The 26,400-nt window shown below is 34.7% G+C and overlaps 1 pseudogene; it reads right to left on the minus strand.

The window, feature by feature from the left end:
* Positions 1 to 449: 449 nt before the first annotated feature.
* LOC105712068 (small ribosomal subunit protein eS1-like) lies at positions 450 to 23,371 on the minus strand (annotated as a pseudogene).
* Between the last annotated feature and the right edge of the window lie 3,029 nt (positions 23,372 to 26,400).

A 26,400-nucleotide genomic window follows, 5' to 3' on the forward strand; every position in this document is an offset into this window, starting at 1 on the left:
ACTTCTTGCCAGTTATCTGTTAACCAAAACCTTTGATTTGTAGTTTTAAAGATTAACCCTCAAAGTTCTCTTCATAACTGCCTTGACATTTTGGGTTGTTCTGTTCTGTTAATTTTCTTTTGCTTTTTTGTGTTTTTTGTTTGTTTTTACTTTTGCATTTAAGACCATTAAATTTGATTTTGTTTTGCTCGAAAAAAAAAAAATTAAAAAAAATTAAAAAAAAATTATATACAAGCTTTGATTAAAACTTGAAATGAAAAACAAACAAACAAACAAACAAACAAAAAAAAGAGTAATCTTATTACCTAAGATTAAAACAAACAAACAAAACCTCATAGTAAAACATTAGTTCATTCATGTCAATGTATTTAATTATCTAATATTCTTTGGTATATGTTTACTAAAGAACATAGAACATCACCAGCTCAGGGATGTTTGAGATAAACTATTCATATATAATCAGCCACTGAATTTATTTTCTGGTGCTTGAGGGCCCGTCCCCCATCACTACCATCACCATACATTTCAGAGAGCAAGTATCTATCTCCTACTCTTTGAGAAGGAGAACACTGTAAAATGAAAGAAACAAAGGAGCCAAATCTCTAATTCAAATTTTAAAATAATCCAAAGATACATAGTTGTTTTTTTTTTTCAAATAAGACTTTTTATTTGCCACTATTATAAGTCTGAACTTTAAACAGATTCTTGCTGGTGGTTCATATCCATCAGCTTGTTCAACTTTAGCAGCTGTCTCATCCCCAGTGGCTTTTCCTTCTCCAAGAAGCTCCATGAGTTTTACCAATTCAAACTTGGGCTTCTTCAGCATTTTTACTTTTCTAATGAAGACATCATGGAGAGGATAGATTGGCCCTTTCTATGTCTTTTCCAATGCTGTCTGGAATCAATTTATTGACCACTTCTTTCAAGTCATTTGTCTGCACCTCTAGGGTCATGATTTCCATCATCTTCTGGATTTGGCAGACCTGTTGGTGCTGAGCATAAGAGATCTTTCATATCTGATTGTTGCATTTTTTAGTAAAACCAACACAGAACAGATGAGGCAAGTAACCATCGGTAGTCTTGACATCAACATGAGCTTCAATCATTGTCTGTCATTTTTTGACCATGGAACATGTTTTGTCATGGGTAAGATCCATGCCATGGAAGTTAGGCGGTTTTTGCCCTGAACATCTTCAGTAATCAGCGTGAATTTCCTAAATGCAACTTCATCATTCTGCATATCAGCAAGACTAACTTCAAACACTCAACCCTTGAGGCCATCAGATGCAATTTTGGTTCCTTGGGTCCTGGTGACTAGCATCTTTCCAATATTTCTTATACTGAACATAGCTGATGCTTTCACATCATACCAATCTTTCTTAGAAAATGGATCATCCAGGGACTTCAGCCAAGATGGCCAAATAGGACAGCTCCTGGGCACAGTTCCCAGTGAGAAAGATGCAGAAGGTGAGTGTTCTGTGCATTTCCAGTGGAGGTATCAGGTTCATTTCAATGGGACTGGTTGGACAGTGGGTGTAGCCCAAGGAGGATGAACTGAGGCAGGGTGGGGCACTGCCCTACCCAGGACATACAACTGGATGGAGGATCAGAGACTTTATCCCCTCAGCACTCCAGTTCAGACACTGCACTTCTCCCATGGCCTGTGCAAGCTGCAGATCAGGAGAATGCCACCAGGAAAGCACTGCAAGTTACCAACACAGATCTGAGCTCCAACTCCAGCTGGCCCAGCGCCAGGAGTTGTCAGCACAGATCTGAGCAGAAGTTTTGACTAGTGCCAACAGTGCCTGCAGGGTGGATCTACCCACCCCCCAGAAAGAGGGAGAGCTGAAAGCAGGGAGACAAATGATATGGCTTGGCAGATTTCATCCCTACAAAGACCAACAAACTGAAGCCCTCTTGCTTGAGAGTTTCGCAGCCAGCACATTGGGATGATTGAGCTCAGTGGGGGTAAGGGCGTCCGCCATTGTGAAGGCGGGTCTAATCTCACCTATGTAAACAACAGCCAGAGAAAGCCAACACAGCAGCCTGGCTGAGTCCGAGCCAGCCCAGTAGTGCCTCTGTAGGCAGACAAGGTATAGACTGCCTCCTCAAGCTGCTCCCTGACCCCTGAATAACCAAAAAAATGCCTTATGCAAGAGAACTCTGGCTGACATCTGGGGGGTACCCTACTGGAACAAAGTTACCGGAGGAAAGATCAAGCAGCAATCCTTTGCAGCCCTTGCAGGTTATTCCCAGGCAAGCAATGTCTGGAGTGGACCTTCAGCAGTCCTACAGCAGAGGGGCCTGACTGTTAGAAGGGAAAAAAAAGAAATAGCTTCAACATCAACAGAAAGGACATCCACTCAGAGACCCCATCAGAAATCACCAACTTCAAAGATCAAAGGTGGATAAATCCATGAGGATGGGAAGAAACTAGCACAAAAAGGATGAAATCTTCAAAGACCAGAAGACCTATTCTCTAAGGGATCACAACTTCTCACAGCAGGAGAACAAAACAGGATGAGGAATGAGTTTGATGACTTGACAGAAGCAGGCTTCAAAGGTGGGTAATAACAAACTTCTCTGAGCTAAGGGAACATGTTCTAACCCAATGCAAAGAAACTAAAAACCTTGAAAAAAGGTTAGACAAAATGCTAATGAGAGTAACCAGCTTAGAGAAGAAAGTAGATGACTTGATGGAGCTGAAAAACACAGTACGAGAACTTCACGAAGCATACACAAGTTTTAATGCCAAATCAATAAAGCAGAAGGAAGGATGTCAGAGACTGAAGAACAACTCAATGAAATAAAGCAAGAAGGCACAATTAGAGAAAAAAAAAGTAAAAGAAATGAATAAACCCTCCAAAAAATATGGGATTATGTGAAAAGACCTAATCTACACTTGATCAGTGTATCTGAAGGTGACAGGGAGAATGAATCCAAGCTGGAAAACACTTTTCAGGACATTATCCAGGAGACCTTCCCCAACCTATCAAGACAGGCCAACATTCAAATAGAGGAAATACAGAGAACACCACAAAGATACTCCTCCAAAAGAGCAAACCCAAAGCACATAATCATCAGATTCACCAGGGTTGAAATGAAGGAAAAAAAGGGAAGCCCATCAGACTCACAGCAGATCTCTTGGCACAAACCCAACAAGCCAGAAGAGAGTGGGGGCCAATATTCAACATCATTAAAGAAAAGAATCTTCAATTTTATATCCAGCCAAATTAAGCTTCATAAGTGAAGGAGAAATAAAATCCTTTATGGACAAGCAAATGCTGAGAGATTTCATCACCACCAGGCCTGCCTTACAAGAACTCCTGAAGGAAGCACTGAACATGGGAAAGGAATAACCAGTACCAGCCACTGCAAAAACATATGAAATGGTAAACACCAACAGTGCAATGAATAAACTGAGTCAACTAATGGGCAAAACAACCAGCTAGTATCAAAACGGGAGGATCGAATTCACACATAAGAAACTGGATAAAGAGTCAAGACTCATCAGTGTGCTGTGTTCAGGAGACCCAACTCACCTGCAAAGACACACACAGACTGAAAATAAAGGGATGGAAAAAGATTTACCAAGCAAATGGAGAGCAAAAAAAAGAAGGGGTTGCAATCCTAGTCTCTGATAAAATGGACATTAAACCAACGAAGATCAAAAGAGACAAAGAAGAGCATTACATGATGGTAAAATGATCAATGCAACAAGAAGAACTAACTATCCTAATTATATATGCACCCAATACAGGAGCACCCAGATATAAAAAGCAAGTTCTTAATGATCAACAAAGAGAGTTAGACTCCCACACAATAATAGTGGGAGACTTTAACACTACACTGTCAATATTAGACAGATCAATGAGACAGAAAATCAACAAAGATATCCAGGACTAGAAGGCAGATCTGGACCAAGCAGACCTAATAGACATTACAGAACTCTCCACCCCGAATCCACAGAATATACATTCTTCTCAGCACCACCTTGCACGTGCTCTAAAACTGACCATGTATATGGAAGTAAATCACTCCTCAGCAAATGCAAAAGAACAGAAATTATAACAACCAGTCTCTCAGACCACAGCATAATCAACTTAGAACTCAGGATTAAGAAACTCAATCAAAAACACAAAACTACATGGAAACTGAACAACTGGCTCCTGAATGATGACTGAATAAACAATGAAATGAAGGCAGTAATAAAGATGTTCTTCAAAACCAATGAGAATGAAGACACAACATACCAAAATCTCTAGGACACATTAAAAGCAATGTCTAGAGGGAAATTTATAGAAATAAATGTCCATACAAGAAGCAAGGAAATATCTAAAATTGAAACCCTATCTTCAAAATTGAAAGAGCTAGAAGAGCAAGATTAAAAAATTCAAAAGCTACCAGAAAACAAGAAATAACTAAGATCAGAGCAAAACTGAAGGAGATAGAGACAGAAAAAAATCCTTCAAAAAATCAATAAATCCAGGAGCTGGTTTTTTGAAAAGATCAACAAAACAGACAGACTTTTATCCAGACTAATAAGAAAAGAGAGAAGAATCATATGGAACCAAAGAAAGCCTGTGTAGCCAAGACAATCCTAAGCAAAAAGAATAAAGCTGGAGGCATCATGCTACCTGACTTCAAACTATACTACAAGGTTACAGTAATCAAAACATCATGGTTCTGGTACCAAAACAGAGATATAGATCAATGAAACAGAACAGAGGCCTCAGAAGTTAAGCCACACACATACAACCATCTGATCTTTGACAAACCTGACAAAATCAAGCAATGGGGAAAGGATTCCCTGTTTAATAAATGGTGTTGGGAAAACTAACCATGTGCAGAAAGTTGAAACTGGACCCCTTTCTGACACCTTACATTAAAATTAACTCCAGATGGATTAAAGAGTTAAACATGAGATCTCACACCATAAAAACCCTAGAGGAAAACCTAGGTAATACCATTCAGGACATAGGCATAGGCAAGGACTTCATGACTAAAACACCAAAAGCAATGGCAACAAAAGCCAAAATAGACAAATGAGATCTAATTAAACTTAAGAGTTTCTGCACAGCAAAAGAAACAATCATTAGAGTGAACCAGCAACCAACAGAATAGGAAAAATTTTTTGCGATCTACCCATCTGAAAAAGGGCTAATATCCAGAGTCGACAAAGGGCTAATATCCAGAGTCTAAAAATAACTAAAGCAGATTTACAAGAAAAAAAACCAACAAACCCATTAAAAAGTGGGTGAAGGATATGAAAAGACACTTTTCAAAAGGAGACATTTATGAGGCCAACAAATATATGAAAAAATGCTCAACATCACTGGTCATTAGAGAAATGCAAATCAAAACTACATTGAGATACCATCTCACACCAGTTAGAATGGCCGTCATTAAAAAATATGGAGACAAAAAAGCTGGAGAGGATATGGAGAAATAGGAACACTTTTACATTGTTGGTGGGAGTGTAAATTAGTTCAACCATTGTGGAAGACAGTGTGGCGATTCCTCAAGATCTAGAAGTAGAAATATCATTTGACCCAGCAATCCCATTACTCGGTATATACCCTATGGATTATAAATCATTCTATTATAAAGACACATGGACACGTATGTTCATTGCTGCACTGTTTACAATAGCAAAGACCTGGAACCAACTCAAATGCCCATCAATGATAGACTGTACAAAGAAAATGTGGCCCATGTACACCATGGTATATTATGCAGCCATTAAAAAAAATGAGTTTGTTTCTTTTGTAGGGACATGGATGAATCTAGAAACCATCATTCTCAGCAAACTGACACAAGAACAGAAAACCAAATACCAGATGTTCTCACTCATAGTGGGTGTTGAACAATCAGAAAGCATGGGTACAGGGAGGGGAACATCACACACTGGAGTCTGTTGTTTGGTGGGGGCTAGGGGAGGGACAGTGATAGGGGCAGGGAGGTTGGGGAGGGATAATACTGTGAGAAATGCCTGATGTAGGTGATGGGGGGATGGAAGCAGCAAACCACCATGGCATGTATGTACCTATGTAGCATCCTGCAAGATCTGCATATGAACCCCAGAACTTAAAGTACAACAACAAAAAAACTAAGAAAATAATTATTTAAAAAATGAATTAACCACTTTCTTCTTGGCTCCCTTTTTGCTGCCTTTCGTAAGAAGCTTGTTCTTTCCAACTGCAATGGTGCTACTCAGAGAGCAAAAAGTCAAGATATATTCTTTTAGAACAATCTTTCTCAATAAGGAAAAAGCAAAAAACAATCTGTATTCTGGACATGGTGGATCCTTGAAGACCAGGGGGACTTATGTAGAACTAAGTAAAATATTCAACAGGGAGATGCAACTGAACTTTTCTGGAGTAAGCAAGATATTTGAGTCCCACCTGCCAGGGAAGTATGTAGGAACTACTCCCAAAGTTCAGGCCATCCTGTTGCAAGACTGTGGAACCCTACTTCTCAGTGCACTTGAACAAATAGCTTCGTTATTTACTTTTTGTCTAATGAATCACAAAGTTGTTAAATTGTGAAGAAGAAAGCAACAGCTGAAATCATATGTCTGGTTACTTAACATGAAAATACTTAAAAATATCCCAGGAATCTAATAAATATTCTTTACTCTCTGAGATCAGATATATTCTTGACTAATTTTCTTACATGACTAGTGCTATTATTGCTAACTAGTGCCACCCTTTCCATTTTTTTTTTGAATTAAAATATATTCATCATTGGTATGTCAAGTTTTCATCTTTTCTATTTTCCAAATAAAGGGTTAAGAAACTTTATTTTTCAATCTGAATTCTTCTTACATTGTGTTATTTAAAAAGAATATGTTATAATACTTGTATACAGACTGAAGTGAAGTACAAGTAATTAATAAAGTTAAAAATGTAGTTCGGTAATTCCTAGGGACATTTCTAAATTAATGTGACTGAGAATCTTAAAATACAAGAATGATTTTCTAATAGTACATAGACTTATCAACACTAAATCAATTATCAGATGCTGAAGGTACTCTTGGGACACTAATGTCTTTCTATGGTCTTTGAAATTACATGTAATTAAGGCTATTTTTATGGTACTAGTGAATGTGCAGAACACTAAGATAAATGCTGTTAATACTTCAATTGATAAAAGATTGATATCTAAAATATGCAAAGAAGACTTAAAACTCAACCATAAGAAAACAAACAACTTATTAATAAATGGGTAAAAAGCTATCTGAAAACTTATCTCACCAAAAGAAGACATACAGATGGTAAATAAAAGATGCTCAACCCGTATTCTTTATTAGGGAATTGCAAATTAAAACATCAAGATAATACTACACACCTATTGTAATAGCTAAAATCTAAGCAAACTGACACTACATAATACTAACAAGGATGCAGGACAACAAAAACTCATTCTTTGCTACCTGGAATGCCAAATGTTACTGTCATTTTGAAAGACAGCTTGGCTAAAAGCTAAGTATAGACTTACCATACAATTCAACAAATGAGCTCCTGACTGTCCACTCAACTGATTTCAAAACTTATGTCAACACAAAGATCGGCACATGAATGTTTTTATAAGCTTTGTTTGTTATTACCAAGAGCTGTAAGCAAGTAACATGTCCTTCACTAAGTGAATGGATAAACAAGAATGTGGTACATCCTGACAGTAGAACCTTATTCAGTGATAAAAAAGAAATGAGCTATCAAGCCATAAAAACATTATGCATATCACTAAGTGAAAGAAGCTAATCTGACAAGATGACATGCTATATTATCTAATTGGCTGTATTATCTAATGTCATAACATTTTGGCAAAGGCAACTTATAGAGGAAGTAAAGAAGTAAATGGTTGCCAGAGTGAAAAGAGTAAAAGGAAAAGATGCTTATGCCAGTAATTTTGGAAATGAACAGAATCTGTAAGACTAATGGAAAAGCAACTGCGAAAAGCACTGTATTCTAGTTGATAAAGTTGTTTCCCAGAGGGGATAGATTAACGATCCTGATACTGCTATACATGAACATTAAGAATTGAACAATTAAGTAAATTGGTGGCAGATGATGGAAGACTGGTTTCTCATTGTTGAAGTAGGACTTTATAGATATACAACTGGAGGAGGTTGAAATGATTTATGCCATATGTGATTAGAATAGGAAACATCACTATGAACTCAAGTTTTGCTACATATAGACAGAAATGATTATTTATGGAAATATTTATTAATATGTGTGTGCATTAGTAACACACATATTTCCTTGCTTTGTGAGTTGACAAAGTCTAAAAGTAACAATACATCAGTAGCAAAAATATAATGAATGCACAGAAATTGGTTTCTAATGTTGTTTAATAAAGGAAACAAAGACTTTTTGGAGAAAAGGCTGATTTTAGGACTGGGTAGGGTAATATATAATGTGAGCCTGGAGCATTGTTTAATGCCAGAAAGTAAGAAAGGTGCCTAAAAAACTGATGACATGACAGGGGTATACCAAAAGGTACAGGAGCCTACTTAAAGATCACCCAGGGTCCAAAGCTGGAACAATTTGAGCAAAAGTACATAACTACATACATATATAGTAGCAATGGATTGCAACCCAAGTATAAAATAAATATCCACAAGTCCATACTGTTATGAAGAAATGATTATATGAATTAATAAATGAGGAGAAGAGATAAATATCCAGAGCCAAACAATTCTAAATAATTTATGTTGGTATGCTGCCCACAAAGAGAAAAGAGAGGGAGCAAAATTTCTTACCACTTAAGTACATTGTGACTTCCTTCCAAAAATTACAGTACGGAGAAGAAAAAAAGTAATGCTACAGTGGAGAAGTCTGACAAACACTATCTCAGCTAGGTGATCAAGGCTAGCATCAACAGTCATAAATCATGGTAATAGTATTTACTCTTGATATTTGTAATGACAATGGCAATTCACCTCTAAGGCCTTCCTCTCAAGAATCCATCACCCTAGAATAATTAAGAGAAATACATCACATGTATTCCAATTTAAGGCTTTCCTACTGAATCCGGGCTAGTACTTCTCAGAGCTGTCAAGGCGGTCTAGAAACAAGGAAAGTCTGAGGTCTTCCCACAACCAAGAGGTGCCTAAGAAAACATGTAACTAAATGTTATGTGGTGTGGTATTCTGTATGGAATCCTGGAACAGAAAAAGGACATTATGTAAAAACCAAACAAATTTCAATAAACAATGACAAATTAATAATAATGTTTCAATATTCATCAATTATAAAAAAATGTATTATACTTCTTCAAACTGTCAATAATAGGGGAAACTGGGCACAGGGTAGGGTATATAGGAACTCTCTGTGGTATTTTGTCAATTTTTTCTGTAAATCTAAAACTATAAAGTATAAAGTCTGTTAAAAAATAAATGTAAAATATTAAAACAGGAGCGACAGACATAAAGCTATAGTGTTTTAGGCAAACTAGAATATATAATGAACACAGTAAAAATACCATTAGCTAAAATCTAAAAGCTTGCTATACCATTATTATGACTATTGTAGAAAACAGTTCATAAAAAAGATATAAAAGAGTCATGCTGGTACTTTCAAACAGAATGACAGAGTGTGAGTCCTCTAGCTATATACTTTCCTTAGATTGTTTTGACTATATTTATGTACATTTTAAGTCAACTTGCAATTTATATTTTAAAAAGCTTATGGATTGTAAGGTTGGAATTATATTGAATCTATAAATTAATATGGGAAGGATTTACATCTTAACAATATCCATGAGCATTGATTTGGACCTTTTTTAAGTTTCTGTCTTCAGTGTTTTCTGCCTTATCACATATTTGATTTGCAAATGTTTTCCATCAGAATATGTTCTGTCTTTTGAATTTTATAATGCCATCTTAAGAAAGCAAAAGTGTTTAATATCGATAAAACCAAATTATCCATTTTTTCCCGTTCTCATTTGTGCTTTTGAACTCTTATTTGTGAAACTTTTACCTAACTCAAGGTCATGAAGATTCATTCCTATCTTCCTAGAGCTTTAGAATTTTTATGGTTCAGTTTAGGTTTATGATATGTTTTTAGTTTTGTGTATGGTGTGAGGTAAAATTAAAATTCATATTATTACAAGTGGATATTCATTGCTGATTAGTTTTTCTAAATGTTAAGCTAACTGCGTATTCCTGGGAGAAATCGTGCTTGATGACGTATGCTTTTTCACACATTTTATCTTCATATTTTTTTCTTCACAATTTTAAACATGATTTCTATGTTTATAAAGGTATTTGTTTATAATGTTCTTTTTTTATAGTATCTTTGTCAGCTTCTGTTATAAGAATTCTGTTGTTCCAAATCAGGTGTTTTTTTATACCTTGATTTTTTTTTTTTTTTTTTTTGAGACGGAGTTTCGCTCTTGTTACCCAGGCTGGAGTGCAATGGCGCGATCTCGGCTCACCGCAACCTCCGCCTCCTGGATTCTATACCTTGATTTTTAAAAAAGTTTGTGGAGTTAAATCTTTTTTTTTTTTTTCTTACATATTTGAAGGAATTTATCAGTAAAATTATCTTGAACTGGGGTTTTCTTTGTGGGAAGATTTTAAATTATAATTTTTATTTCCCTAATTGATAAAAGGATGTTTAAATTTTATCTTTTCTTCTTGGTTCAGCTTTGGTAATACTTCCTAAGGTTTATGTTCATTTCTTCTAAGTGGTCAAGATTATCAGAATAATGTTTATAATATTTCCTTATTTTACCATAGCTCTCTATGAGATCTGTAACAATATTCTCTCTTTGAATTCACGTTAATAATTTGTTTTTCTCTTTTTCCTTGATCTGCCCTGTTAAAGATTTACCAATTTTATTAATCTTTTCAAATAACCAATTTTGACTTTGTTAACTTTCTCTACCATTTACGTTCTTCTCTATTATGTACTTATTTTATTGATCACTGCTTTAAACTTTATTTTTATCTGTTAGAAGTTTTTGTGGTGGATGATTAAATTATTATTATTATTATTATTATTTTTTTTAGAGACGGGGTTTCACTCTTGTTACCCAGGCTGGAGTGCAATGGCGCGATCTCGGCTCACTGCAACCTCCGCCTCCTGGGTTCAGGCAATTCTCCTGCCTCAGCCTCCTGAGTAGCTGGGATTACAGGCACGCACCACCATGCCCAGCTAATTTTTTGTATTTTTAGTAGAGATGGGGTTTCACCATGTTGACCAGGATGGTCTCGGTATCTTAACCTCGTGATCCACCCACCTTGGCCTCCCAAAGTGCTGGGATTACAGGCGTAAACCACCGTGCCCGGCGATTAAATTATTTATTTGAGGCTTTTCTTTTGTTGCAATATAAACGTGTACAGCTTTAAATTGACTTCCAAGCAACGTGTACAGCTTTAAATTGACTTCCAAGCACTGTCTTACTTCAGTCTACATACGTTCTTGTTGTTTATCACTCATTTAAAATATTGTTTATTTTCTTTGTAATTTTTTCTTCTTGGAAATAATTTAGATTTGTTTTAAATTTACAACTAGCTAATAGTTAAAATTTAGTTCATAATCACTTTCCAAATTAATTTTGTTATAGTCAGAGAATATGCACTATAAGATTTTAATATTTTAATATTGTTGGAATGTGTTTTGTGACACAGCCTATCTTGTGAACTATTTTGTAGAATATTCCATGTACATTTGAAAATTGTGTTTATTCTATAGTTATTTTGTCTTATGGTCTATAAATATGTCAATGAAATCAGAGTGGTTCATAGACTCATTCAGATTTTCAGTATCTTTACTGATTATTTTGTTTAATTCTTATTTCAATTATTGAAAGGATACCTAATTTATTAATGATTATAAACTTGGCTATATTGCTTATTTGTTCCATCATTTTTGCTTTGTGTGCTGTGAAGGTTAGGTATCATATGTATAGCCTTTAGTTTTTGTGTTGAAGTCTATTTTGTCTGATACTAGTATACCTTCTTCAATATTTTGTTATTTGAGCTTGGATGGTACAGTCTTTCCATCTATTTTTTTTTGCAACTATTTGTGCTTTTTAATTAAAATGTTTCTTTTGTAGGCCACATATGGTTGTATCTTGTTTATATATCTAGTCAGAAAATATCTATAATTTTGAGGGTTAGGAGTCTACTTCTACATTTTTGTTGTTTGTTTTTGAGACTGGGTCTTGCTCTGTCATTCAGACTAGAGTGTAGTGGCACAATCTCTGCTCACTGCAACTTTTGCCTCCTGGTTTCAAGTGATTCTCCTGCCTCAGTCAACTGATTGCTGGGATTACAGGTGCACACCATCATGCTCAGCTATGTTTTTTTATTTTTATTAGAGACAGGATTTCATGATGTTGGCCAGGTTGATCTCAAACTCCTGACCTCAAGTGATCTGCCCTCCTTGGCCTCCCAAAGTGCTGGGATTAAAGTGTGAGACACTGCACCCAGCCTTACATCTACTTATTTTATATTTATATCATATTTGAATCATCAGTGTTTTATCTCTTTTCTCTTTCCTGTCAAACATGTTTTTCTACCTATTTATTTCTTCAATTTTCTTTTAGTTATACCATTTTGCATTTTTTAGTGATTGTCGTAGGGTTTATAATATGCATTTTTAAAGTTATCAAAATGAACATGTAGTTAACATGATACTACTTTACATAGAATATGATGATTTTTAAAAATTATTTATTTATTTTTAGGCAATGGAGTCATGCATTGATGCTCACGCTGGTCTCAAACTCCTGGAATCAAGGAATCTTCCCACCTCAGCCTCCCAATATTCTGGGATTATAGGCATAATTCATCCTGCCTGCCCAAGAATCTATAACGGTATTGTTCTATTTGCTTGTCATTCTTTGTGTGGATTGTTGCCATATATGTATACACTTTATAAATGTCACACTTTGGTTATAAAGTTTTTATTTAAATGGCAATATTTCTTTTAAAGAAATAAGAAAATTACCATCTTTTATATATACCAATCATTTGATCTATAAGTTCATTCTGTAGGTCATAGTTACTATCTGGTTTCAGTGACATTTGGCCAGAAAAAGTTATGTTACCATTAATAGTAATGATATTGTGCTGGCTGGCAATGCATTCTTAAGGTTTCTATGCATCAGAAAACATTTTTATTCACTTACTTCTTGAAGGATAGTTTTACTATGTAGGGAATTCTAGATTGACAGCTATTTGCTTGAGCACTTTAAAAAGTCATTCCATGGACTTCTGACCCTAATTATTTTTTATGAGATGGCAGGTCATTTCTACCCCTCTCCTTTCTGTTCTGAACATAATATATCAAGAAATCTGTTCCTAGTCCTAAGGGAATAAGTTGACTGAATTGTCTTTTTGCTATAATAAAATAAAATAAAGTAGAAAACTGGACAAAATTGAGGGAAAAGTAATTTTCAGACAATGGGCAACAGAAAAAGATGCTATCCCTGAGACAAGTAAATGTGATATGACCTATCATCTGGGTTTTCTGTATTCTGGAAAATGGCATAAGAAGGGAAATACAAACAAAGCTTGGAACATCTGATAACAAGAGGATAAGGTATTTGAGTTCAGGGAGACCAAGGTAGTTGGTATTTGCAAAGCAGAAAACCACAGAAAAGGGACCTACATTAAACAATAGATTCAGATATTAAGATGGTGGTTCACATGAACCCTTGGCTAAGTACCACTCAGTCAATGCATACAATGAAACCCCCAAACATCAGACAAGGACAACTTCCTCAGAAGAAATAATTCTGGAGGATCTACTAGCTGAAAACTTCTGTGAGCTCACCCAGAACCAGGAATCCTTTGAATTCCCTCCAATCAGAATGAAAGACCTCATTAAAATCAAAGAAAATATAGTAGACATACCAGAAGAGCAAGCCTTCAAGGTAGGGACCAAGTTAACTCTATAATAAAGAGCCCTCTACACAAGTTTTTAAAAAATCCTTCAAAAATTTAACTATAATAAACCAATCTACCATTAATGAATTGCCTGAAAGAAAAAGTTACACTTCAAGGGAATACAACAAAATCCAGAATTTAACATACTAAAATAAAGTGTCCAGAATCCAGATAAAAATTACTAGATATACAAAGAATCAAAAAATGTCAACTATAACCAAGAAGAAAAGGCAACGAAGAGGAACCCTTTCAGAAGTAAATACGATGAAATTAACAGAAAAGGCATCAAACACCTCTAACTTGTATATTTCATATGCTCAAGAAAGGCATGAATATGATGAAGAGAGAAATGAAAGACATAAAAAATCCCAAATGGAATTTCAAGTGATGAAATATGTAAGAAGTTTAAAAAGTGGTATAAGATTAATAGCAGATAAGACACTGTAAAAGAAAATATCTGATAAGTGAACTTCAAGACATAGTCACAGAACATAACTAGCTCACACAAAAAAGAATGAAAGAACTGAAAAGTCATGAACCGAGTATTAATGACCAGTGGGACAATACGAAGCCATTTGTATACATATAAATGGGTCCCAGAAATGAAGAAGGAGAAAAATGTTTTCAGCAATAAATAGCTGAAAAACTTTCAAATTTTGTGCATACTAAAACTCCATAAATTAAAGAAAGCTAAAGAACCTAGGCAGTAGAAACATATAGGAAACAACATTCATTTTCACCATATTGATGAACAGCAGTCATAAATATCAAATCTTGAAATCACCAAGGACAAAAAGAGAGTTTACCTGCAAAGGAAAAGAAGTTTAAAATGTAGCAAAATTTTAACAGTTTACTGAGATAGTACTTATACACCATACATTTCACCCATATGAAATGTACAATTCAAAATTTTGAATACTAATTCAAAATTAGTATTTTCACAGGATTATGTAACCATCACACCAACCTAATACTAAACAAATTTTACATCCCTCATCAAAGAAATCTTGTGCAGTCACTCTCAATTCTCATTCTCTCCATACTGCAGAAGTAAGCAACCACTTTTGATCTCTATAAATGAAGCTATATATATTTATGGGGGTGCATGAGATATTTTGACACAGGCACGCAATGTGTAATAATCGCATCATGGAAAATTGGGTATCTATCCCCTCAAGCACTTATCCTTTGTGTTAAAAGCAAGTCAATTATACCTTTAGTTATTATTAAATGTATAATAAATTATTACTGACTATAGTCCCCTTGCTATGGTATCAAATACTAGGTCATATTCAATCTTTCTAACTATTTTTTGTACCCATTAACCATTTCCCCTTTACCCAACACTTCACTACACTTCCCAGATGCTAGTAAGCATGCTTCTATTCTACATCTCTAGGAATTCAATTGTTTTGATTTTTAGGTCCCACAAATAAGTGAGAACATATGATGTTTGCTTTCTACACCTAGTTTTATTTCACTTAACGTAATTACTTCCAGTTTCATCTATGTTGTTGCAAATGACAGAATCTCATCCTTTTCATGGCTGAAAAGTACTCCATTGTGTATATGTACCACATTTTCTTTATTGTTAATCTATTGATGGCTATTGCTTCCAAATCTTGGCTATTGTGAACAGTGCTGCAACAAACATGGGAGATATGTTTGTTGCAGCATGGATATGTCTTCAATATATTGATTTTTATTTTCTTTTCGATATATACCCAGCAGTGGGATTGCTGGATGCTATGGTAGATCTTTTTAGTTTTTTTGAGGAATCTTCAAACTATTCTCCGTATTGATTGTACTAACTTACAGTCCCACCAGCAGTGTATGGGAGTGCCTCTTTCTCCTTATCCTCACCAGTATTTGTTATTGCTTAAGTTTTGGATAAATAACACTTTGGATAAGAACCAATGATAGTATCTCATTGAAGTTTTGATTTGCATTTCTCTGAAGAGCAATGATGATAAGCACCTTTTCATATGCCTGTTTGCCATTTGTATGTGTTCTTTTGAGAAACATCTATTCAGATCTATTGCTTATTTTAAAATCAGACTATTAGATTTTTTTCCTATAGAGTTGTTTGAGCTCCTTATATAATCTGGTTATTAATCCTTTGTCAAATGAGTAGTTTGCAAATATTTTCTTCCATTTTGTGTCTGTTCACTGTGTTGATTGTTTCTTTTGCTGTACAGAAGCTTTTTAAATTGATATGATCCATTTTGTCCATTTTTGCTTTGGTTGCCTGTGCTTGTTGGGTATTATTCAATAAATTTTTGCCGAGATGAAAGTCCTAGAGGGGTTCATTAATGTTTTCTTGTAGTAGTTTCATAGTTTGAGATCTTAGATTTAAGTCTTTCATCTGTATTAATTTTTTTAATAAGGCGAGAGATGGTGGCCAAATTTCATTCTTCTGCATATGGATATCCAGTTTTTCCAGCACATCGTATTGAAGGAACTATATTTTTCCCAATGTATTATCTTGGCACTTTGTCAAAACTGACTTCACTATGGGAATATAGATTTGTTTCTGGGTTCTCTATTCTTTTGCATTGATTATGGGTCTGTTTTTATGCCAGTATCATGCAATTTTGGTTACTACAGCTTTGCAGTATAATTTGAAGCCAGGAAATGTGATTCCTCCAGCTTTGTGCTTTTTGCTCAAGATTACTTCAGATATTCTGATTTGTGTGTGTGCGTGTGTGTGTGTGTGTGTGTGTGTGTGATCCCATGCAAATTTTAGAATTTTTTTCCCATTTTTGTGAAGAATGTCTTTGGAATTTTGATATACATTGCATTTAACCTGTAGATTACTTTGGGTAGTATGAATATTGTATTATTATTGACTATTCCAATCCATGAACTTGAAATATCTTTTCAATTGTTTGTATCCTCTTCATTTTCTTTTTTTTTTTTATTTCCACAGGTTTTTGGGGAGCAGGTGGTGTTTGGTTACATAAGTAAGTTCTTTAGTGGTGACTTGTGAGGCTTTGGCACACCAATCACCTGAGCAGTATACACTGATCCCAATTGGTAGTTTTTTATCCTTCACCCCTTCCCACCCTTTCCCTCTGAGTCCCCAAAGTTCATTGTGTTATTTTTATGCCTTTGCATTCTCATAACTTAGTTCCCACTTATGATTGAGAACATATGATGTTCAGTTTTTCATTCCTGAGTCACTTCACTTAGAATAATAGTCTCCAATCCCATCCAGGTTGCTGTGAGTGCTGTTAATTCATTCTTTTTATGACTGAGTAGTATTCCACAGTGTATAAAGGTACTATGGTGTGCATGTATGTATGTATGTATATATACACCTTTATACACTCATTGATTGATGGGCATTTAGGTCAGTTCCACATTTTTGCAATTGCAAATTGTGCTGATATAAATATTCCTGCGCAAGCATCTTTTTCGTATAAAGACTTCTTTTCCTCCAGGTAGATACCCAGTAGTGGGATTGCTGGATCAAATGGTAGTTCTACTTTTAGTTCTTTAAGGAATCTCCACGCTATTTTCCATAGCAGCTGTACTAGTTTACATTTCTACCCACAGTGTAGAAGTGTTCCCTGATCAGTGCACCCACACCAACATCTACTGTTTTTTGATTTTTTTGATTATGGCCTTTCTGGCAGGAGTAAGGTGGTATTGCATTGTAGTTTTGATTTGCATTTCCCTGATCATTAGTGATGTTGAGCATTTTTTCATATGTTTATTGGACATTTGTGTATCTTGTTTTGAGAATTGTCTATTCATGTTCTTAGCTCACTTTCAATGGGCCTGTTTGTTTTTTCCTGATAATTCGTTTAGGCTCATGTAGATTCTAGATATTCGTCTTTTGTCAAATGTATAAATTGTGAAGTTTTTCTTCCACTCTGTGGATTTTCTGTTTACTCTACCGACTGTTCCTTTTACCATGCAAAAGCTCTTTAGTTTATGTGTCATCTATTTATCTTTCTTTTATCGAATTTGCTTCTGGGTTCTTGGTCATAAAATCCTTCCCTAAGCCAATGCTTGGAAGGGTTTTTCCAATGTTATCTTCTGAAATTTTTAGTTTCTGGTCTTAGATTTAAGTCCTTGATCCCTCTTGAGTTGATTTTTGTATAAGGTGAGAGATGAGTATCCAGTTTTATTCTCCTACATGTGACTTGCCAATTATCTCAGCACCATCTGTTGATAATGGTGTCCTTTTCCCACTTTATATTATTGTTATGTTTGTTGAAGATATGTTATTGTTTGCTTTGTTGAAGATCAGTTGGCTGTAAGTATTCAGGTTTATTTCTGGGTTCTCTATTCTATTCCATTGGTCTATGTGCCTGTTTTTATACCAGTAACATGCTGCTTTGGTAACTATGGCCTTATAGTATAGTTTGAAATCAGGTAATGTGATGCCTGAAGATTTGTTCTTTTTTATGTTATTGGATTTGGTTAGATAGTATTTTGTTAAGGATTTTAAGCATCTATGTTTGTCATAGATGCTTTTGTCAAAGACTTTAAGCATCTATGTTTGTGATATTGGTCTGCAGTTTTCTTATTTTTGTTATGTCCTTTTCTGGTTTTGGTATTAGAGTGATACTGGCTTCCTAGAATGATTTAGGGAGGATTCCCTCTTTCTCTTTCTTGTGAAATAGTATCAATAAGATTGGTACCAATGATTCTCAAATTTTTTTGTTGGTAATTTCTTAGTTACCATTTCAATTTCACTACTTGTTATTGGTCTATTCAGAGTAACTAATTCTTCCTGATTAAAGCTAAGAGGGTTGTATATTTCCAGAAATTTATCCATCTCTTCTAGGATTTGTAGTTTATGCATGTATAGATGTTCATAGTAGCTTTGAATGGTCCATTGTATTTATGTGCTATTGGTTGTAACATCTGCTGTTTTGTTTCTAATTGAGCTTATTTTTATTTTCTCCTTTTCTTGGTTATTCTTGCTAATGGTCTATCAATATTATTTATCTTTTCAAAAAACTAGCTTTTGTTTCACTTATCTTTTGTCTTCCTTTTTTGTTTCAATTTCCCTTAGTTCTGCTCTGATCTTGGCTATTTCCTTTCTTCTGCTGGGTTTGGGTTTGGGTTTGGTTTCTTTTTGTTTCTCTAGTTCTTTGAAATGTAACCTTATATTGTCTATTTGTGCTCTTTCAGACTTTTTGATGTAGGCATTTAGGACTATGAACTTTCCTTTTAACACCTCCTTTTCTGTATCCCAGAGGTTTTGATAGGTTGTGTCACTATTGTCATTCAGTTTGAAAAATTTTTTAATTTCAATCTTGATTTTATTTTTGATCAATGATCAGTCAGGTGCAGGTTATTTAATTTTCATGTATTTGCATGGTTTTGAAGGTTCCTTTTGGAGTTGATTTCCAGTTTTATTCCACTGTCGTCTAAGACAGTACATGATATAATTTCAATTTTCTTAAATTTATTGAGACTTGTTTTTTGGCCTACCTATGGTCTACCTTGGAGAAAGTTCCATGTGCTAATGAATAGAATGTATATTCTGGGTTGTTGGGTAGAATTTTCTGTAAATACCTGTTAAGCCCATTTGTTCAAGGGTATAGTTTAAATCAATTATTTATTTGTTGACTTTCTGTCATGATGACCTGTCTACTGCTGTCAGTGGAGTACTGAAGTCCCTGCTATTATTGTGTTGCTATCTATCTCATTTCTTACTTCTGGTAGTAATTGTTTTATAAACTTGGCAGCTCCATTGTTAGGTGTATATTTAAATTTGTGGTATTTTCCTGTTAGACAAGGCCTTTTATCATTATATAATGTTCCCTTGTCTTTTTTAACTGCTGTTGCTTTAAAGTTTGTTTTATCTGATTAAGAATAGCTACTTCTGCTCATTTTTTGGTGTCCATTTTCATGGAATATCCTTTCTATCCCTTTACCTTAAGTTTACATGAGTCCTTATGTGTTAGGTGAGTTTCTTGAAGGCAGCAGATAGTAGGCTGGTGAATTCTTATCCATTCTGCAATTCTGTATCTTATAAGTGGAACATTTAGACCATTTACATTCAATGTCAATATTGAGATATGAGGTACTATTTCATTCATTGTGCTATTTGTTGCCTGATACCTTGCTTGTGTATGTGTGTGTGTGTGTGTGTGTATATGTGTGTGTGTTTTATATTTTTGTTTTATAGGTCCTGTGAGATATATGCTTTCAAGAGGTTCTGTTTTGATTTGTTTCCAGAGTTTTTTTTTTTTCAGGATTTATTGGTCATTTATGTTTCTTTTTTGGAGAAATGCCGATTTAATTTAATTTAATTTAAGTGCCTATATAAATCTTTTTTGGAGAAATGCCCATTTAAAAAATTTAGTTATTTGTCTTTTTGTCATTCAGTTATACTATTCTGGATATAACTTCCTTATAGTAAATGTGATTTGCAAATATTTTCTCCCATTCTGTGGGTTATTTTTCCACTTTCTTGATAATATAATTTGAGAAAAACAATTTTAATTCTGATATTATCCCCTATTTACTTATTTTTTCTTTTGTCACTTCTGCTTTTTTTGTCTACTAAAAAGCCATTGCCTAGTTCAATGTCATACAAATGTATTCCTGTGTTTTATTTTGAACAATTTTTAGTTTTAGCTCTTACATTAGGTCTACAATTCATTTTGAGTTTATTTTTGTCTATGGTGTAAGATAAGGGTCCAATTTAGTTCTTTTGCATGTAACCATCCCATTGTGCCTGTGAAATTTGTAGAAAACCTATTCTTCCACCATTGGATTATCTTGGCATCCTTGCTCTACATTATTGTAATTGAAGCTTTATATAATCCTATGTCTTTTAACCTTTAAAGAGGCTAAAGGAGAGAAGAGAGTAAGTTATATGTTTATAAATTGTCTTATGTTAGCCTTTTTGTTTCTCTGTTCTCATAATCTTCATTTCTTCTTATGGTTTTGAGTTACCAGCTATGACATTTATTTACTCATACTTTGATCTCACCCATCTTCTTTGTGCTATACTTGTGAAATATATTACATTTCTATATATTGTAACACAAACAATATTATTATTTGCTTATTGCTTTAAACAATATCTTTTAAAATGAATTAACAAAAGAGAACAAGCATTCAATTATACAGTCTTTTCCTATTATCTACATAATTACTTTTACTGGTACTCTTGTTTTTACATGTGAATTTGAAGTACCGTCTGGTGTCATTTGCTTTATGTCTAAATAACTTTTAAAAATACCTCTTGTGAGAAAATCCTGATAATGTCTTTTTTTTTGTTTATCTAAAAATTATTTACTTTCAGTTTTGGAAGACAGTTTTTCCAGATATGATTCTTAGTTGACGTATTTTGTTTTGACTTACTTTCAGCACTTTGAATATGCCATCTGACTAACTTCTGGCTATTAATCTTACTAGAAGTCGGCTATTAATCTTACTAAAGTTCCCTTGTATGTGATGAGTCATTTTTTTCTCTTACTCCTATGAAGATTTTTTCTTTATTTTTGGCTTTTAACATTTTGACTATGATGTTCCTGGGTATGGATCTGTTTTGGAGTTTTTCTTTTGTCCTATTGAAATTTATTGAAATTCTGGAATATATAGATTAACGTTTTTAGTGATTGTTTTGAGTGATTGTTTATTTGATTTTCTTTCTGGCCTTTTCTCTCTCCTGTCCTGGTATTCTCATTATACATACATCAATATAATGATCTTACATTTCTCTTAATGTAAGAGAAATGATCTCTTACATTTCTCAGAGGCCATATTTATTTAGTCTCTTTCTTCTTTTCTCTGTTTTTTAGATTATACAGTCTCTACTGCTTTATCTTCAAGTTTACTAATTTTTTTAATTCTGAAAATTTAAATACCCTATTGAGTACCTCTAGTGACTTTTCAATTCTAGAATTTCAATTTATTTTTTAAAATAATTTCTATTCACTTATTGATAGTTCCTATTTCATGAGACATTCTAATTATACTTTCATTTAATTCTTCAAGTATGGTTTTTCTTAGTTCTTTGAACATATTCATAACAGCTGCTTTGAATTTTTTTTTGTCTACAAAAGAAATCTCTTTTGAAGTCATCTAAATAACAGATATAGTAGACAGAAATTTTTTTTTTTGCTTTTTTCCCTTTGTATGTATCGTACTTTTCTCTTTCTTTACCTGCCTCACCATCTGCTTTTAAGAAACAAATCCTGGGGCCGGGCGCGGTGGCTCACGCCTGTAATCCCAGCACTTTGGGAGGCCGAGGCGGGTGGATCATGAGGTCAAGAGATCAAGACCATCCTGGTCAACATGGTGAAACCCCGTCTCTACTAAAAATACAAAAAATTAGCTGGGCATGGTGGTGTGTGCCTCTAATCCCAGCTACTCAGGAGGCTGAGGCAGGAGAATTGCCTGAACCCAGGAGTCGGAGGTTGCGGCGAGCCGAGATCACGCCATTGCACTCCAGCCTGGGTAACAAGAGCGAAACTCCGACTCAAAAAAAGAGAAAAGAAAAGAAACAAATCCTTGGTCAAAATAGCTAATTGTTCAGTCAGTATTTGGTAGAAAGTTGTGTTTAAGCCCTTGTATTAATGAGTTTCTTCTATTTTTTTCATAGGTCTTTGTGTGTTTTAGAGAATCCTTTTAAGTCTGTCCCAGATAATCCTTTTTGTTTCTGGATAGGTGCAATCTAGTATATGCATACAGCCTACTGATCTCCAAAACATTTTGTGATTCCAGGAAGGCTCTTCTAGGATGTGCCTTTCTCTAGCTTTTTACACTGAGTTCTGACTGCTTTGTCATTTTGGCTATTTCAGAGGTACCAGTCTTCTCTTCATTGTTCTCCACAAAGACTTTCATAGTTTCCCATAATGTCCTTAGGCATGGAATTTCAATCTCTGTTCCAAATATAGTCAGTCCTCTCAGGAAGAGCTGCAGTGCTCTTTGTTCTTATAGCCAGCCTTTCCTCCCGGGCAGAAACACTGTGTCACTTTACCAGAGCTTGAGACAGGGACCCAGTTTTCCTGGGTTGATACTCCTGCTTTGCAGTTAGGCTCTTGGGCACAGTGTGAAATTTCTGTTCTTTTCTCTATCCCCTTTCCTGTATAGAAACTCCTGCAGTGGCAATTATAAGGGCTCCAGTATTCTCAGACTTTCATGCACTGGGTAGAGTTTTCACTGTATGGGTAGGAACATGATGAGGGAAAAAGGTAACGGTTATCTCTGTTATATACCCGAAATAGAGCTTCTGTACATCGCAGCTGGGGAAGTCAGAAATGGCAGAAACCACCCCTTTCTTGGATGAAACCCTAGTACCATAATGAGAACTGGGAAAACAAGGTGAAGTGAGCCAAACAGACTCCATCTTAAATGTGAGCCTGACCAACTCCATCTTAGCCTCACCCTCCCCACCAGTTCCCCCTTCGGGTGCACAGCTGTGTCACGCTGTACCCAGAACCTTGTAACTATTGTAACCACAACCTGCTTGGCAAGTCCTCTGGCCATTATGATTGCCCACCTTAGTAAGCAACAATCATGAGAACCCTTTACCTCCTGGTAACCAGCTCCCCCTTCTAACTTGCTTGTTCTGCTCCTATAAAATTCCACTTCAGCTAGGCTCCCCCTTCCCTCCCTAAAAATTGGTATAAATCAACTTTACCTCCCCTTCATCAGGGCGGAGAGGTTTTTGAGCGTGAGCTGACTCTCGGTCGCGGACAATAAAGGACTCTCAATTGAAACTCAGAGTGTGGCTCTTGCCTTCTAACTCACTTGAGTATAACAAAGGAAACCCCAACTTTTTGACTGCATGTGTTCAGGGCAGAGCTGTCATCACACACAGTTGGGGAAAATGATAATCAAGCATTTCATTGCACAGATTCCCCTGTTCCTACCAAGATTTGGTGGATTTTCTTAAATGAGTGTTTCTCTGCTATTTTCTCTTAGGAAATTCCAGAGATTTTTAAAATGTGTGTGTGTGTGTGTGTGTGTGTGTGTGTCTTTAATATAATATGTATTTATATATATATATATATGTATATATATATATATATATATGTATTTTTATATATATATATATATTTAACCAATTAAATTTTTGTTTTGTTTTCTGACTGCCTTACTCTGTTGTTCTGCAAGTTCCCTGTATAGAGGACTTGCAAGCCAGAAGGCAATGGAGAATCACAGAAACTGAAATGTTTTCTAACCTACTGTGTAGAGTCTGAGCTCTCCCAGAAACACAATTGTTACTGGCATTTCCTGTGATTTGTTACTTTCATTTAATATGTGAAATCTTCCCACCCTTCAAGACTACATTGTCTTTGTCTCATTCACCTAACTGGAAGTAATATCTCCAGTCTCCAAGCTTGCATACAGATTTTCTTGTTCTCCCTTATGGAAGTACTCATTTGCTAATGTTAAACATTTAATTTCACTGTTTTCCTTAGAGTCCAGAATTTAATTCTAATTAATTTAATTTAATAATTTGATTATCTTTTTAGATTCTAATTCAAATTATAATTCAAGTTAGGAATGCATCTAACCATAAACCGCCAATACCATGCCGTCCCTCCTGCTAGATTTCTTATAAATGCTGTCCAGTAATGACTGGCTAAAGAAAACAGTCAGGTGAGAGAGGCACACTTTCAACATTCCCATATTTGTCTTTTTGTTTTTGTTTCTTTCCATAAATGCTGGTGCTTGGATGTTGGGCCATAATATAACCATTCAGAAAGAAGGCAGGCATAATAATATTAGAGAAGAAAAAGAAAAAAAAGTGAAGTCTCTGATAATTTCATAAAATTGAAAAACCATTCCTGAATTTTCTACCTCCTGACTCCTTTTATGTGATCACACAAATCTTTCATAAGTCCCTGTTGCTTTGGGTTTTCTGTTATATTCAGAAAAAAAACTGGGAGAAAAATCCACATGGTTATTGATATGGTTATTTATTGGTGTACGTTCTTTTCACTGTCCTGAAAATTTCTTGAAAACAGGGAAAATTGCTTATACATCACAAGGCTTTACATAAAGTATATCAATAGTTGCCTAGGGCTGGAGGATGGCAAGTGAAAAGGAACAGGGAATGACTGCTGATGTGCATAGGGTTTCTTTTTGGTCGGATAATTGTGGTCATGATTACACAATCCTGTACATATGCTAAAGACATTAAATTAGTAAATTGTATGCAATTTTAATTATAACTCAAGAACTATATTTTAAAAATAAGTAATAAATCTTAACCAGCAGTGTAACAACAGATAATCATCAACAGCATGAATAGAATACATGATCTTCCTTTGCATTTGGAGGTACAAACTAGAGTTTAGGAAAAAGAACTGTGTCATATCTTAAATTTTAATGAGCATATTTTTACAATAGAAGTCAGTATACAAAAACCAAATAAGCAATTTGTTGTTTGTTTTTTTTTAGAATAAAGGAAAGCCAGCTTTTCTGACCTTTCCTTAAGCTCCTGAAACACTATCAGTGTTTAAAATATTCATTAGAACAAATTAGAGCTATATCTGGAGTTTCTCAAATTATGCACTTGAAAGAATAAAAATTTTTAAGTACATGTATGAGAAATGGTTTGGAAATTACTTAAAAAATAATATGACTAGTGCTATCAGCAAAATAATTTTTGCCCTTATATTTATTATTGATAGTTTTCAAACTATTATCAACAGGTCTTCTCCCTTCTTTCTTTGTCTCTTATCGCATTTCTTATATTTATCTTCTTTCTCTTCAGAGTCTTACAATTATTCTCAACACAGAGGATGAGACTGCTTCTAATAATTGACTGTATTTGGTACTGGAAAGAAATATTTGAATCATTCTGGGTTCAAGAGCACAACTTCAGTAACTGGTATTGAGAAAAATGGTTAGGGAGAGAGAGAAGATGTATAACTTTTCATAAGAGATTACCAAATCATATAGATACAAAGTGACCAGTCTGGACTGAAATGCTAACAGTGGAAATGGAAAGGAAGCAATGTAACTAACATTACAAAGTGAAAATGATAAATATCTGGATATATGTGCACACAAGAGATCACAGTAATATTATGAGTGCTAGATTTGATGGCCAAAAAATGGAGATAGAACTTTGGACCCAAAAGTGAAGACAGAATTTAGAATGTTGCTAGAATGATAATTTGGCAACTAAATGCAATGAGATTCAATACATTCACACATAGAATATTGGTATAAATAAAAAAACTTTTTCATTTTCATGAGGTAATTTGTTTTTCTTACCTATGAAGGAGAAGAAGGCATGGAAACTTAACACTTAATGTACAAATTTCTGACCATGGATAGGTCAATTAACACAATTTTTCAAAACTTAGTATGAATGAGGTTAGGTGGTAGGTCAGTTCCAGCTTAACAGACTACCCTTTAAATATTACAAATAAATGGATCCATTGATTACCAAGTGGGGTAGGGAACACATGTGTTTGTCTGAATGTAAAAAAGTCACTATTATATTAATATTTACTTTATGCTATACTATATTTACTATGTTTACCCTATACATTTCT

Source organism: Aotus nancymaae, unplaced genomic scaffold (genome assembly GCF_030222135.1).
Source record: "Aotus nancymaae isolate 86718 unplaced genomic scaffold, 86718_ANA_hifiasm-v0.15.2.pri h1tg000020l, whole genome shotgun sequence".
Taxonomy (NCBI): domain Eukaryota; kingdom Metazoa; phylum Chordata; class Mammalia; order Primates; family Aotidae; genus Aotus; species Aotus nancymaae.